General features: G+C 41.3%; 1 pseudogene; it reads right to left on the minus strand.

Annotated features, from left to right (window-relative positions):
• Positions 1-6213: 6213 nt before the first annotated feature.
• On the minus strand, positions 6214-9690 carry LOC119273347 (annotated as a pseudogene).
• Between the last annotated feature and the right edge of the window lie 2610 nt (positions 9691-12300).

The following is a 12300-nucleotide window of genomic DNA, read 5'->3' on the forward strand; positions in this document are numbered from 1 at the left end:
AGTCCCGAGCTGACAGTAAAGATAATATACTATTTACAGTATGTGAATTTGCTTAATGCAATAGTATGTTTTTTTACTTAGTATCAGAGATGCATGCAACGGTCTTTGAGTGAAGTATTAGCTATAGATGAATGCAGACGGATGTTGGTCTACAGAATTATGGATGTACTGCCTACATAGTATCATGACTACGATTTAGTTATAAGAAAAAAAATCCTTTCGTTATTTACATGTCTATATGCTTTTTAAATGATGTTTACATTTTTAGAGATGCTACTAGTGAAATTATGAATCCCAGTTTACTTTTCTTTGATAAGAACAACCTTGCTCTTTCATATACATTACCTTTAATTTTGTGCAATTAATTCTTCAAACACTTCAAACAACTCTAGAATTGGTAGTGACACAAGTCAAGTTTGTTAATAATGTGCAGGGAAGATCATTTGCTCGAATGCACTTTTCGTGAATTTGATATGTCTTAATTGAGGAAAAAATTGTTCACATTATGTATCCTTGTGCTTTTGGTCCCAATATCGTATAAGGCGGGCCATAGTGGCAGTAACTTAGCTTGTAACATAACGCACTCGAAAGACAAGTTTGCTTATGTGGTAAGTAGTTAATGAGAAGAGAGGTGTTTGTGGTCACATAATATATTACTATAGCATAATACATCCCAAGGCAAAATGAGTGTGCATCTAAATAAAGGAAGGCGTGCATGATATCATCCATACGGTACTACCCACTATAAAAATAGTAACGCGGACTAGTAATATATGGATATTACTAACATAGTTTACTTCCCAATATGACTAGCGCAAGGATTAAGAAAAGCACGTGTATCTATAGTTACCTGTTGGTGTTAAACTACGCTGCACACCCTGACACCCAACAAGGTTGTCAGCCCCTTAAAAAAACAAGGTTGTCAGCCAGTGAGTAGTTGGTAGCCGCATAACTGTTAATTGAGTTGAAATGATCCACTATTTAATTAGGGGTTTAATTTCATCAGACATATTTACTGGTGCACGGTCTAGAGTATCTCCAAGGTTTATATTGCAATATATATGGGAAATATAATAGCATTAAATGGATATGATCTTGAAGATATAACCAGGGTGTACAAATTAAGGGCAATAATATAGTAAGATCTTTCCAATCTTCTTTCAATAAACCAAGAGTAAATATTCTCTAGCTACAAGTCTATATATAAAGATAACACTATGTATACTTCTCGACGTCCAAACATAAACGAGAAGAAGATTTGTGTTAAATCCTATGGAGGGGAAAACTATTCTTCTATGCCTTATGGTGCTTTTTCTGCTAGGAAATTCCACTCATGCTGGTACGAAATCGATCTCCCTATGTTTTCTTTCTCATGTCAACTAGGAGAGAGAATAACCTTGTCGATTGAAACTAAATTTTCCATGGAACTTTGTAAATTTGAACTTATTTTAATGATGTGTATTCAGTATCTTGCCATATAGCATGCCAGAATTCCTGGGGACGTCACGCTAAGTCATCTTACTGTGTGGCCGTCAGTGTTACCCAACAGAATTGTAACTGCCTTGTATGTGACTAGAGTTGCACTCTGCTATCACGTCAAACAATGAAAAATGTTGGGATCCAGTAATAAAATCTTCTTGTAACATTCATGTGAGAATCTATATTGATTACAAATTTTGGATGTACTTATGATTTGATTTCATTTTGCCATGTGTAATCCATTATGTTTTGCACAGCCTCGTGATCATAAGTTTAGACATAACAATATAAAACTTGATCGAACCAAGTTTACTCTAGCTGAACTCCTAGCCATGGAGCTCCAAGAAAACGAGGTTTATTTCTATAAATCATGAACATTTCTTAAAAAATCTCAAGTTTTCTTTAAAATCATGAACCGTTCTGGAACGAAAATGAATTTTTTTAAAACTTCTTAACATTTTTAAAATCACTACGAAAATTGAAAATGTGAACTATTTTGAGTTTCTTGATTATTTTTTGAAACACAAACATTTTAAAATTCTGAACATTATCATAAAATAAAGAAAATTAGAAAAATGTTACCTTTTTTGCAAAAAAGAATGCTCTTTAAAAACATGACAACATTTTGAATATGAGAAAAAGATGATTTTTTTGAAATAGGAACATTTATTGAAGACCGGAACATTTTGCGTAATTCCTTGAACATTTTCTTAAAATGTGAAAACTTTTTGTTCTGCACAAACTTTGGAAACCATATTTTTTTTTTAAAATTGAACATTTGCTGGATATGTGAACGAATTTAGAAATTTCAATCATTTTAAAAAATAAAGAATTTTCTAAAAACCTGAAGAATCTTTAAAAAATGATTTTTGTGAAATCTAAAACAATTATTCAATGTTTGATTTTTATTTGAATTGATAATATTTGAAAAAAATAAAAATATAGAAAAGGGAAGAAAATAAAAAATAAACCAAAAAATAATAAATATAAAACATATTCTAGGATTTCCAAAGTTGTTCCCATGTGCCTTAAATAGGCCAGCGCAACCTAGGACTCTCTGCATGCTATCGGACGTACATGTATCACTTCAAGAAATACACAACATTCATGGATCCTACCCCTGCGATGTACATCACCTGATGGGCCGGCCAACTCAGGTGATGATACCTTCCTATCATGAGCTTCTAATCGGCGCCTTCAGCGCCGATTTTCTTTTTTTAGCACAATACAATCAAAATCGCTCACATATACTAGCATATACTCACCCTATGAAGGGACGGCCCGCTGGTGCTCGCCTAGAGCGAGACGTCCTACCATCTTGCTGGATAGGAGAAATAGCTCTCGCGGCCTATAAATCTCTCACATGCCAACCCACTTGTGCGGCCTGGGCTCTAACTGGGCCAGGTCCCACTTTCTACCCCTCATAATATTCGCAAGACAAAAAACAATTGCTTAGAAATCATTGGCAGAGAGAACAAAATGCAACATACTCTTTTTGTGGACATGCGGTGCATAAATATCATTTAAGCACATCCATACAACAATAACGTTTTCTCTCTAGTTATAGGCTAAAACAATACACTAATTCGGCGTATTGTATCATAAAAAGGTTCATGAATTTTAAAAAATGTTCATGGATTTCGACAAAATGTTTGTGAATTTTGTTAAAAAAATTTCTTGAATTCAAAAAATCTTCATGATTTTGAAAAAGGTTTATGACTTGTAAAACTGCAGACAAATTCGAAAAATTTCAAAATTTAAAAAGTTGTTCATGAAAAATTATTCACGAATTTGAAAGAATATTCTCAGACTCAAAAATTGTTCAATATTTTGATTAAATGTTCACGATTACAAATTATGAGTTCCACGAAAAAATAAATTACTGGATGAGTAAGTTTTGGATACGGTGAACATATTTGAAATTAACGTTCATTTTGTTATATTTGATGAACAATTATTTAATAGTTTGAAGAAAATTATCGATGAACAAGTTTTTTTCTATGAACAAATTTATAATTTTATAAAAAATTAATTAGATGAACAAAATATGTTCATTATTTTAAACAAATGTTTACAATGAACTATGGGAAAAGGAACGAAAAAATAGAAAAAAGAATAAGGGAAATTAATTAATTAATAAAGATAAGAAAATCAAATGAAAATGAAAATGCAAAAAAATAAATAGAAAAATAACAAAATGAAACAAAAAACAGTCTATGTAGGTTTTATAAACCTTCCTAAAACCGGAAGAGTGATCTGCACTACTTGAGCTGGCCCAAAACTGCGAGTTTGGTCAACACCTGTCGACCAACACGTTTGGCCCAAATTCACACCCTCAAAGCCCCACCCGAGCGCCGCCTGACTTGTGCAGTGCCCACATAACGTGCTCGTGACTTCTAGTTTTAGGAAGGCTCCGTTTCCTTCCTTGTTCTTTAGGGCATGTACAATGGTGTTATCTTAAGAATGCCACGTAGGATAAATAATAAGGTGGAGGAGAAAGAACTCATAAGAAAAGGCTTGTCTTCTCTTATTTAAGATAAGACAAGAGATGATCTCTTAGCATAATTTGTCTCGCCATGTTTTAAGAAATGGCTAGTTATTAAAGATAAGGCTAAGATATAACCCATTATAGACATATTTTTTTGTCATCTCTAAATTACATGCAAGACTTCAGATAAGACTGTTTTATCAACCATTGTACATGCCCTTATTATTTCTTATTTTTCCCTTTATATGTTTTTATTTTTATTACTTTATTTATTTTATATTCTTGGTTATTTTGAAAATTACTTACATTTTTATAGTTCAAGATAATTTTCAAATTTGTGAAAATATTCTAGATTTCAAAAAAAATCTAAACTTGTGAATTGTTTTACAAATCCATGAATAGTTTCTGAAATCCAAGAATTGTTTTTTAAATTCAATTCAATTTTAAATTTATGAGTACTTTTTATTTCATGAACATTTTTCAATTTGACAAACAAATTTCAAATTCACAAACATATTTAAATTACTTAAAACAATTCCTGAATATTTTTAAAAGTTTATGAACACTTTTTTGAGGATTGAAAAACACTTTTAATTCCTAGACATTTTTAAATTTTAGATAACTTTTTTAATAGAAACCGGCTGAAGTAAATAACATGACCAAAAACCGATAAAACATCCAATGCACAGTACGCTGACAAGTCATGGGAGCGTATACCGGGCTAGCCTACTATCGTTGGCGCTGGTGAGGGGTTAGTGTTCCCTCGCCTCCCACCACAAAGCATGTGGACTAGGAGCAATCTATCTGGCGCCATCCTACAATCCACCTGTGCGGCCCGGGTTCTAACTCGGCAGGCCCCCCTCTTTACCTCTCGTCATGCGTGCATGACAAACTAAATGCAAAGAAATAATTTTTCGAGAAGATAAAATGCAAAATACTTTCTTGCAGATTCATATGCATACAACAATGCTCTAGTTCTAAGTTAAAAGTTGAAACACAAACACTTGCTCGGCATATAGGTATGAACCCTAGCAGCTGCACTGGGCAAAGAGTTTACCGAGTTTTCTAGGCACTTGGCAAAGAAGACAATTCCAGTAGTGTGAAAGATGAAGAATGTACGCTGCAATTCCAAACAACACTGCTGACTCCCCCCATTTACTTCATTTTATTAAACCAACATGACAAATACAAGGTGAAACTTTAGAAAATTCTTGCAAACTGATTGCGATATCTTAATTTACTGGCCTGGAATAAACATCGAGTATGAAATTAAGCTGCTACTCCCTCCGTTTCTAAATATAACCCCTTTTTTATGAATTTCAATACAGACTATATACATCCTATTTTAGAATGCGGATTCACTTATTTTTCTCTGCATGTAGTCTATATTTGAATCTCTAGCTCCTGCTACCTCCAGCGCCATTTGGAAGCACGAACTTACAAATAAATGGTTCAGTTAATTGTAACAGAAAGAAGAACGGAAACATAGTTCACAGTTCATACACATGCTACTAGTCCATTCTCTGCTAATTTAATCATGGGCACTCGATATGAAACCTTCTCATGCGGGAGACAGTTGATATTTAACCAACGCCAAATTCACATTGCAGTGCCAAAGAAACTAAACGGGAGAAAAGAGCTACTCAACACTTGGCGGACCAAGCCCTTGATCCACGTGACTGAAAAGAAGGGAAAAGGGCTACTCAACACTTGGCGAAATCAAAAGGATTAAGGAACAGTTTGGATCATGGCATGAGTTGCTTGCCTGGTAAAATGTAGTGCCTGAAAGTAGCCTGAGTGAGTAGGTATTTTCTGCCTGATCAGGCACGCCTAGAGGTGGAGCGTTTGGTTGGAGGCCTCCAGCCTTGGTACGAGAAGAACAAGTGACAGATGAAAAAGGTGTACTAGTATAGAATAAGAAACGCCAGATCGCTAACTAATTGATGGGATTAGCAATCCCAGGCAGCTGCTGCTCCCGCCAGGCGTGGGGAAAGGGACGCCTGGCCAGGCTAATGAAGCAGCTAGGGTGCCAAGCCAGGCTAACTACGTTGGTCGTGCATCCAGGCCAGGCTACTTTACACATTCTCAGGACATCAACCAAACACACCCTAGGCACATGTCAGGGAGGCTTTCGGCCATGCACAAAATAGCGAGGACAGGAACCAAACAGCCTCTAAGAACATGCAGGCTTCCCATCTTCCTTTGCCTGAAATTGATAAAGCGGTGCATACAAAAATTGTATCTTCCTATTCGTATGTTTTGTTGATTTCAATGTCGGGATGGTATTTTTTTAGAAGAATGCCGAGATGGTTGGGATGGTCTTCGGCTGCGGCCCTTAGAGCCGCAACTGCTTCGTCCACCACCTCATTGCTGGCTTCCATACACAAAAGGTTCACATACACAGCCTCGAGGGAAGGGAGATGCCCCATGCTTAAATTATAGTCGGCACGGCCGATCCAAATAGCTGGGAAGTCGAAGCAAAGTTCCTTAAGCCTTGGCCCGGCTCCTTGCGGAAATATAGATGGCGTAGACACAATTCCTAGAAAGTAGCACTCAGTCGCACATGGAAATGCATCAGTGGTGACAACAGACATTTCCACCACATGATTCTCTTCTGAGAAGTTGCCCTCAACACGTAGATCGAGATAACGAAGGGCACACAACATCCCAAGAAATTGAGTGTCCTCCGATCGCACTTCACTCACTGTTATTGCTAGATAGGACATGAACGGAAGCAATTAATGAAGGATTAATCCATGCGGACAATGCCTAAAATGATCAACCAATAATTCGTAATCTGCGGATTTGTGGAGAGGGAACCCAGCCTACGCGCATGAGATCAACGCATCCACCTTTGACATAATTCTGTAGAACTTCCAACTTGTGCAGATTAATTAGGGATTTGGCCAAAGTTCTACAGGTGCTCCCATCCAAATCACCCCACAAAAACCGGAGCACCCTCAGCATGGTCAGGTGGCCCAACTCTTTCACAAGATGGTGATTGAAACCACACGAAGAAAACTTGCCCACCTCTAGACCAAGTAGCACTTCTAGGGAAGTCAAGTTACCTATCCCAGATGGGAGCTTCACACCCCGGCCAATATGTAGGTACATCAAACGTCTTAGCCGAATAACACTTGGCGGCATTTCTTTTATACTCATTCCACTAATATCCAAGACTTGCAAAAACTGTAGCTTTCCAATTTCCATTGGAAAGTCCTTAACCCCGTCACCGTTCAGTCGTAGGTACCTCAAATTCAAAAAAGTCCTGGTATCCAGAATAGGACAATCTCCTAAATCCAACACACGCACAACTTGAAAACTTGAAATTTTCTGCAGCTGATCAACAATATCATTCGTGAAAACAGTAATAGATCTTACTTGTGTCATACTGATGGTAGCCACATCTACCTTGCTATTTTGGATTGACAATCTGCGGACCTTGCTTTGCGAGTTAGGTACTTTTCTCTCGGTGCCATCCAATATAGTGACAAAGTTCTCTTCGCTTGCTAATGAACATATAAGATCTAGCACCATGTCATGTACACGACGAGCTTTTGCCTTTTCTTCATTATCAAGGCCTATTGGCTGGATCATACTTCTATTTACTAGCTCATTGAAGTAGTAGTCACCGAGCTCATATAAGCTAGTTTCTTCTTCTTCACTATACACAAATCCTTCGGATATCCATTTCAATATTAGCTTGCCTCTAATAATCTCGTGATCTTCTGGAAAGATGCTTAGATATAATAAACATGGCTTAAGATAAGAAGGTAGATCATAATAACTGAACAATAGTATCTTTTTCATCTCAATTACACTACGATCCTCTGTGAGTCCATGACCAATGGAGTTGAGCACGGTGTCCCATTGGTCCTTTGGTTTCATCCGATGATTATTAGCTAGAAGACTTGCTATGGTAATAACGGCTAATGGTATTCCACCACATTTCTTCAAGATGTGTTTAGATACTTCCATCAACTCATGAGGACATCCTTTATCGGAAGAAAATACTCTTTCATAGAAGAGCCTTCTTGAGACATCATCAGAAAGAGGTTTCATCCTATAAATATCACCAGCAGAAGAGCAACATGCTTCAGAGACACTGAAGATACGGGTTGTCATGATTACTCGACTTCCAAGACTATTCTTGGAGAAAGCGCACTTGATTAATTGCCACACATTTTCATTCCATATGTCATCAATTACAATGAGGTACCTGTACGAATATATTATGTGAGTTAGTTCACAACCCAATAAAGGAAGATATATGTAAGGTTTTTTATATGTAGAGACTATGGATTATATATTTATATGTAGAGTAAAATGGACCATAGTAAACTCAAGGAATTATATGAACACTGTAAATCTTCAACTCATCAACAATACCCTTTTAGAATGTAATTGCACCAATACTTCATGGCCATTATTTTACTAAGCAAAATGGCTATCGATCTATAGCATGAAAACATAAGCATACCTTTTGTCATTAAGAAATTCAATGAGTTCGTCGATGAGATGCTTTTCTTCTCGTGACGTATTATGTATGTTTGAATACATTTTCTTGTCGAGCTCAAAAAGGATATTCTTCAAGATTTTTTTCATGTTCGGATTCCGAGAAACCGAAACAAAAGCACTACAATCAAATTGCACTTTGATCTTGTCATACACTGTTTTAGCAAGGGTTGTCTTGCGTAACCCACCAAATCCAACAACAGAGACTGTCTTCAACGGATGCTTCGACCAATTGAAGTAACTTGTTGATCAACTCGTCTCGTGGTTCTTCGATGACGACAAGCTCTCTCACATCTGTGCACAGAGCTATGGTGCGAGGATCAATGCTAGCACCAATGCGGGTGTTCAGTGTCTCGAGCTCGTACCTTTGGCACAACTCAGCCAGCTGCTTAGCCTGAGTAACTGCTTCTTCTAGAGCATCGGAGATTCGATGAAGATCTTTGCCCTTCTTGAATAACTTGCCTGTCTTCTTAAGCAACTTCTTCACTCTGTTCTTTGGGTTGGCAGATAAATCATCCACACACACAATGAAGACATCCACGATGTCTTCCATTTGGTAGGCCAGGTCCCTTACCATTCCTGCCCAGATCTTGACCCCCTCATCGAGCTCCTCGGGCGGCACTTTCGCCACCTTGCCAAGGGCAGCCTGCATCAGCAACATCTCCTTGCTAAGAGACTCGACGCCTTTCCTCACACGCTTCTCAAGGGCGAACTCGCCTGCGAGCAGGTCCCCCAGCTCCAAGAGGAGACACTACCAGAATCGCCCCCTATGCCGACGGCCAGGGCCGTCGGCATAGGCCTGAGTCCCGTCGGGATATGCCTATGCCGACGGCCCCCGTCGGCATAGGGCCGTCGGCAACATATGCGTCGGCACAGCCAGGGAGGCCGTCGGCATAGAAAAGCCGTCGGCATATATGATATGCCGACGGGGGCCGTACATCTAAGCCGGCGGCCCTGGTCGTCGGCAACTATCACGCCTAACGGCGGCCGCCGTCAAGTCTGCCCAACGAACAGTCGCCACGTGGCACCACTATGCCGACGGCCTAGCCGTCGGCTTAGTCAAAAACTATGCCGACGGCTCGACCGTCGGCATAGGTGTGCCACGTGGCGACCAGCCGCTGCTCTAGGACCAGGGCTATGCCGACGTCCTGGCCGTCGGCATAATGTGAAACTAAGCCGACGGCCAGGCCGTCGGCATAGTCCTTCATACAGAGCTCTCAGTAGCTGACACGTGGGCGCCTATGCCGACGGCCTAGCTGTTGGCACAGTTTTTAAACTAAGCCGACGGCTAGGCCGTCGGCATAGGTGCCCACGTGTCAGCTACTGGGAGCTCACACTAGTTTGCTTTTGCTTTTTTTTTCTTTTTTCTGTTTGTTTTCAGATCAATTCAATTCAAAGAGCAGCACATATCAACAGATATATATGATGAGATAGACATATAAAACACAACGGGATATCATCCGGCACCATCACAACAATATATGCATAAGCATCATCACACACAAGTCTCTAAATGAACATCATCACAACCAACATAAGCATATAGAGAAGCACACAAGTCATCTAAATGGTCATCACCACACACAAGTCATCTCAAGCATCATCACCACACAAGGATCATCGAGCACCGCGGAGGTCGTCACCGCCAAGACGGCCAAAGCCCAGGTCGTCACTGCTAGCGGCAGCGCTACCGCCAAGACCGCCTCCGCCTCCGTGGATCGGAGTGGTCGGGCTCCGTGTCTCCGGAGTGCTGCGAAGACCGCCGCCAACGGTAGATCCACATGTTCCCTGGATGTTGAAAAGACATATGCACGGGATATATGACTGTGTTGAAAGGCATGACATGCTTTGGGTGAATAGATTGGGGATGAACTAACCGGCGAGGGGCCAGCATTATGTGCCACAAACTCCTCAAAGCTCATCAGCATTGGTTGTGCTGGAGGGCATTGTGCTGGAGGGAACTGAGGACACCTGCCGGCCGCCATATCCTGAAAAGCCTGGTGCATCTGGCTATCCCTCTGCACTTGGTGTTCATAAAGCCTCTGATGCCACGCCATGGTCTCCTGGCGTGTGTACTCCATGTAGGCCTACGGTATGACATGATGGAACTCATAAAACTACTAAATGCGGAAAATGAAGTGAGCAATGAAGATAAGAGGGAAAATACTTACAGATTGTTGCTCCTGAAAGAGGGACTGTGTACTGGTCACTGGCTGGCTCGTGCGCTGGCTCAGGCTCGGGTCGATCCGACGAAGCTGTGTGTAGGAGATACTAGGAGTGATCACAGCATCGAGAACTGCCTCCCGACCGTGCTCCTTGGGCGCCATGCTCACCACCGCCCTGTCGTCCAGAGGCGCCGCAATGGGGTCAGGTGTGTCAGGATGCAACTTCAGATACGCTTCGGAGTAGGCCTGCTTCCTCCCCGCGGTCTTCTTGCCGTAGTACTGGGGCTCGCCAGGCTTGGAGTCCTTCCGCGTATGGGCGATCTCCCACGCCTGCATGTCTGAGAGCGGCCGCTTCAGTTTCTCCTCCTGCACCACCAAACAGAGATTAGTCATACATAAGAAAGTGATGGTAAATAGAAGAAGAAGAATGTTTAATGGGGTTAGTCATACATTAACTGCCTTGTGGAGATAGTGGTTTCGGTTTCCCTGAGCATGTACTCCTTCCATCCCTCGGTTAGCCTTATTTTTGGTTCTCACAGCCTCCCAGGCTCCAGCCTCATCACACCGAAGATCCACCAATGCCGCCCAGGACTCGTCTTTTCCATAACACCAATTTGGACACACCTACATAATAAAAGCATAATGGCATGTAGGTGTGTCCAAATTGGTGTTTATAGAAGCATAAAGCATAAAGCATAATGTACCACAAGGTAATGAAAGCATAATGAAAAATCTTTTATACTTACCGCCAAGAACTCGGGCCTCTCCAAGGTAATGGCCATCCTCCGCGCTTCTTCCTTGGTCATCTTCACACCAAGATAGTCGTGGTAGTATGTGGAGATGGCCACATAGCGCACCTCATACTGCATCTGGCGGGCCTTCTTCTTGCATTGGCGCAGCACGATCTGGTCTGCTCTAGCCCTGTGCTCCGGAAGAACTTGATAGAATGTCTACAATCATGCATGAAACAAGAATGGAAGAAGCCATGAGTTAAATCATTCATGAAACTAGAATGGACTTGTGCTTCTGAAGAGAACTCACCCAGAAAGTAGTGATCACGGCCTTGGCATGGGTCTCATGGTCCGCGTGGCGGGCCGCTTCCCAGTGGTCCCAGCTCGTGGCCAAAACCCGACGGTCTGGCTGCCTGACTGGATCAGGACAGTACAACCCCGGCCAATATAACTTCAGCAAGACGGTGATGAGGCCGTTGGGAATACAGACCCCTTTAGAATATATCCAGTTGCTGCAAAAGAATGAACTATTAGCATGTGACAAGCAAAATAAATAACAACCGGAATAAGCATGTGACAAGCAAAATAATGAACCACTTACTCTTTTCCCGTGGGCTCAATGAGCCACTTCTGCTCCTCAGTAGCAGGAACCTGCTTTGGTAGCTTTGCGTTGCCACGCAGCCACCCCTTCTTGTCAACCCCCTTCCCATCACCACCATCATCCCCGCCACCACCCTCCTCCTCGCCTGCCTCCCCCTCCCCAACCTCCTCCCCAACCTCCTCCTCCTCCTCCTCGCCTGCCTCCTCCTCCACCTCCTCCACCACCACCTCCTCCTCCTCCTCCTCCCTAGAGTGTACCTCACTAGAGGAGGGTACCTCACTAGAGGAGGGCCTCGAAGACAACACCCCTAAGTCGGTGAGG

Source organism: Triticum dicoccoides, chromosome 3A (genome assembly GCF_002162155.2).
Source record: "Triticum dicoccoides isolate Atlit2015 ecotype Zavitan chromosome 3A, WEW_v2.0, whole genome shotgun sequence".
NCBI lineage: Eukaryota > Viridiplantae > Streptophyta > Magnoliopsida > Poales > Poaceae > Triticum > Triticum dicoccoides.